The sequence below is a fragment of the Notamacropus eugenii genome, chromosome 1 (genome assembly GCF_028372415.1).
Source record: "Notamacropus eugenii isolate mMacEug1 chromosome 1, mMacEug1.pri_v2, whole genome shotgun sequence".
Lineage (NCBI taxonomy): Eukaryota > Metazoa > Chordata > Mammalia > Diprotodontia > Macropodidae > Notamacropus > Notamacropus eugenii.
The window spans coordinates 623,209,132-623,213,981 of record NC_092872.1 but is presented as its reverse complement, the minus strand read 5'-3'; the positions used below and the strand labels follow the sequence as shown (position 1 = coordinate 623,213,981).

Here is a 4,850-nt window from a genome sequence, read left to right as displayed (position 1 = left end):
ATCTTAACAGACTGAAAATGACTGATTATAGATGTATGTCATATAAGAATCAGCTTCTGTGTGTAGTCAGAATATCCACTAAAATCAACAAAGTAGAAGAAAGGATAAAGATGAGGACTCTAACTTCAACAACCACAGCCTAGTCTATTCAACTATGCTTTCCATGTTGAAAAATGGGAAATAAAAAATGTGCAGATATTAGCATTCATAACTATCATTTTCTACAAAAGTTTAAATGATTTAAAACATCCATCACAATGAGAAGGCCAAAAGAGCACAAAAACAGTCTTGGCCAGAAAACATTTGTTCTCCTTGCGAAACAGAGAGACATGGCGATCACTGTTGCTAAGGGCAACAGTGATTTCAAATACAAACTCATTTATAAAACACTCTTGAGGAGCACAGCAGAAGATTGCAATTAGTATCACCCCAGAAATAGCAAAAAGACAGGGGAAGCATACAGAAATCTACAAAAAGTCTTCTTCATTCTTCATATTCTCTTTCAGTTGCTTCAACAATCTAAACCTGCTCTCACCTAGCCCCAAGCCATCATATTGGTCCCTACCCCACTGCTTGAAATCTGACCATGTCTTCTCATACTTATTCTCCTTCCATTCCTGCATAGCCATAGGTAGAGAAACAGAAGGGACCTTCCAGATAGTTTTGTCTATAGCCTTCATTTTAGATAAAGAGACCAGAAACTTAAAAGAGGTAAAGGGACTTGTCCAAAGTGACATAGGTAATAAATAAGAGAACCAGGATTTAATCCTGGGTGCCCTGGCTGCAAAACCAATGAGCTTTCAAGCCTATCAAATCCACTCAAGTCAGCAGGTAATCTATTAAGTAGCTTAGTGCTTTGTGTGATGACAAAGAAGAGAAACACATGATCTCTGCCCTGAAGAAGATTAGAAACCTGCTGGGAAAACCAAACTAAGACATATGAAAGACTAGAAAAGGGTGTAAAGGTCTGAGGGATCTAGGCTCTACTGCTATGTGGAGTTGGGAAAATTTCTCTGAGCTTTCATTACAACACAACACTAGGGCATTTGTCTGGACCGTCTAGGTCCTCAGGTGCAGCCTTTCGAGTGAGTCCAAGTTTTACAGAACAAATCCTTTTATTAAGGGGATTTGTTCTGTGGAGTTTGGATTCAGTTTGGTCCACATTTGAGGACCTAGAGGGCCACATGTGGCCTCGAAGCCACAGGTTCCTCATCCCTGCTCTAGACAAAGTCTGTTTCACCTCTAAGAGCTCTATGTCCCTTCATTTTATTCCTTCCAGTTCTAGAATTCTAGGTTCTGCCTTGCCAGCCTCGTTTCTCTGATGACTCCTCACCATAGACTGTCCATCCCCTAATCTTAGTGTCTCTGTAGCATGCCTTGTGCATCTGTTCAGCCCATTATTGATTATAGTCTCTGTCTACAATGTCTATTCCCTTTGTTTCTTTCCTCTCTTTCCTTGAAACCTGAACTCAAATCCTAGCACCTTCATGAAGTCTTCCTTGACTCCTCCAACTTGAAGTGCTTTCTCTGTCCATTGGAGTTTAATAGTATTTACTTACTTTATCCAACCTTGTCTTGAATCTTTAGTTAACTTTCTCTGTGTGCTTATGTGTCTAAATAAGGGCTTTGTCATCTCTTTCTTTTTTTGTGCATGGACCCCTTTGTCAGTCTGGTAAACTCTTCTGAGAATAAACTTTGAGCTTGTTAATAGCAGACTCTTTTTTTGCTTTTCTCTGCATCCCCATGCTTAGCACATGATGTACATAAAAGGCACTTAATAAATGCTTATTTGATGACTTTGTTTCCCCAGCACTTAGCATCATGCTAAGCCAACATGAGAGGGACTACAAGTTTCTATTATGTCTCTATCCACAACTTGATACAGTAGAGACTTCAGACAATTTCCCCTTTGCCTGCAATCTGTGACCCTCTGTCATGGTCAAGCTGAGTTACCTTGCTCCTGGTAGAATTCTTTCTCTTTCATTGTCTGCTATATATTCTCCTACATGCACTTTCTCTAATTTCTGTTTTGCTATAGACTTGGATAAAGTAGGTTCTTTGCTATTGACTATATGTGTGTGTCCATTATAGAAATGGTATTTGGTGGAAAGGAGGTCAAACCTTGAATAGAAAACTTGGATATAAAGGTTTCCTTGTTTAAAAAAAAATAGAGATCAGGAGTTTAACTTGAACTGAAAAATTATGTGCCCTAGATGAATAATGTTTAAGGGAGCAGATAGATATAACTCTAGCTTTGTATCCCATCTTTCTGAGGAGAGCAAGGGACCAGGATCTGGCCTTAATTTCATGCTTCTCCTCCTTCTCGGAATCAAAGTTTTCCTTGAAGAAGGGTAAAGGGAGAAGATGCTAAAGATGTCTATTCTTGCCCCTCCTGCCCCATGAGATACACATAGAGGTACCCACACTACACATATATAAGTAAATTTGTGTGTGCATGTACATATATACACATATGTGTGTGCATGTTTATTCCATACAAAGTCATGGGGAGAGTTGGAAGATCCAACTGAGAGGATCAAGAAAAGTAGGAGAAAATGCTTAAGCTGAGCTTTGGAGGAAGCTCAGGATTCTAAGAGACTGAGGCCAAGGAGGCACTGAAGAAAGTCTGTACAAAGGCATGAAGGTGGGAGATGAAACATCGTACATACACAACAGTCAACTGGTGAGTTAGCAAGTATTTATGAAGCTCTTACTATGTGTTAAGCACAGTGGATACAAAGAAAGGCAAATTTTGTCTGGAACTATTAGTATATAAAGGAAAAAAATATATAATAAGTCTGGAAGATAGGCTGGAGTCAGGCTTTGCAGGACTTTAAATGCAAAAGAGAGGAATCTGTATTTTACCCTTAGAACTTCACAAACAGGGGATGACAGGGTCAGACCTATGTTTTAGGGTTGAATTTGAGAGTCTCTGAGGTCCCTTTCAACTAGATACTGTGATTCTGGCAGGAATCAAAACCATTAAAATCAAAGATTTACAAAAACACCAAACAATAAATATGTATTCTCAGGGGGGAAGGATGTTAAGGTTTATATCAATTATTAACACCTTAGTATGAATTTATGAGTTGCTTTTCAGCTATTCCAAAAGCTGAAAGTGGATATGCCCATGCAACCATGGATGTACAGTGTCCATGGAGAATATCCCCAGAGCCCAGGACAACAGTTGGGCCAGGAGAAAGCAGCTGAATGAACAGTATAAGTTTAAAGAGTGGGCCATAAGAAAGAGAAAGGCTTGGAAGGCATGCGCTAGTACTAAATTTTGCGTAGGGTCCACCTTTCTCACAAGTCAGGAAGGTCTCCTCCACTCACTTCCATTTCCCCTTTTATCATTACATAATCTGACCTCTCTGGGATAGGAATCCAATCCTTTAAAGGGCTGGCCTGGCTGGTAGCAACAGGCCACTTTGGGTTACAGTAGTTCACCTTTGGGACAGAGTAAACTTGCCACCAGAATTGATGGGGGAAAGATAATATAATAATAATAGCTAGTGTTCATATAGCATTTTAAGTTTTGCAAAGTACTTTACATGTGTTACACATTTGATTCTTACAATAACCCTGGGATGTAGGTACTATTATTATCCCCATTTTGTAGTGGAGGAAACAGGCAGAAGTTGTGACTTGTCCAGAGTCCTACATAGTAGGAGTCAACCACCTCAACTGATTTTACAGGGAAAGATGAACAAACATTATTCTTCTTTATAAATGAATGGAAGTGCAATGGGGCCTCTGAGATGGGTGAGTGGTAGATGGGATGACCCCAAACCCATGGAATCAAGTGAGGTGGAGTTTCTGGCCAAGAAAGAAAATCACTATCATACCCAATTTCAGTTTGGACAATATCTACCTCATCAGAGGGGAGCTGGGACCTTTTCATCCTGGTTTATCCATGGAAGTGCTATTTGGTAAGCAATTAACCTAAAACAGAGACAGAAGCATTGAATGATACCTCCCAGATTTTGAAAAATTGGAGGAGATATGGCATTATGAGCAAAAGACAGAGACATTACCCCTGATGCCCAGCTCTCACTACATGGAACTTACCTAAGTATTGCTAAATCACGCCTCAGATAACCTGAGGCACATGAAATCCAGACCCTGATTAAGGATACATTAAGGCACTCTAATAGCTAAACTATAGACAGTTTCATCAAATAGCAGGAAACACTTAACAAGTTGAGTAACCTGACTGTAATAGAAATCAACACCACTAGCCATTCCTTACGCAAGTTCAAAATTACATGTGCCAACTCTACACAAACCTCCATCCCTTCAAGAGGGCTCAACTTCATGACTTTTAGAGGAAAGTGTTATAGTTAAAAGACACCCTTTACCTTTTGCAAAGGCGAGTGTGTACCCCCAAAAAGAGAGCTGCCAACTTTTCAGGAATGAACTTCTCCTGCTTCCATAGTTCTCAGAACATGAAAAGTACATGGAGATAACAAGGGGGCAAGCAGTAGTGTCCTTCTTCTTTCGGTAAAAGAAGCAATGAGTTTGGAATTGATATTAATCATTAGACCTCCATCAATTTCAGAGGATGTCGTTTGGCCCCATATCTATCTCAAGCAGACTCTATGACAAAATAAGTTATTCTATGTGGTAGATTTCTTTGATCTCCTGAACAGAACCTATCATGCTGAGAAGAATGGCAGGGCAGCAGAAGTAACTAGTCAGAATTTTTTGGATTTATCCTTTACCAGCAGAATATTACTTTTCCATTGAATGTCTAAGCTTTCATAACATACCAATAATGCAGTAATAAGAGTATGATTTAGAATTTTTTAGAAAAGTGTCATGGAGCCTCCCACCACCATCACCATTACCAT

The 4,850-nt window shown here is 39.6% G+C and overlaps 1 pseudogene; it reads left to right on the top strand.

Annotated features, from left to right (window-relative positions):
- The first annotated feature begins 3,792 nt into the window (after positions 1–3,792).
- Positions 3,793–4,325, top strand: LOC140527965 (DNA replication complex GINS protein PSF2 pseudogene; annotated as a pseudogene).
- Positions 4,326–4,850: the final 525 nt, after the last annotated feature.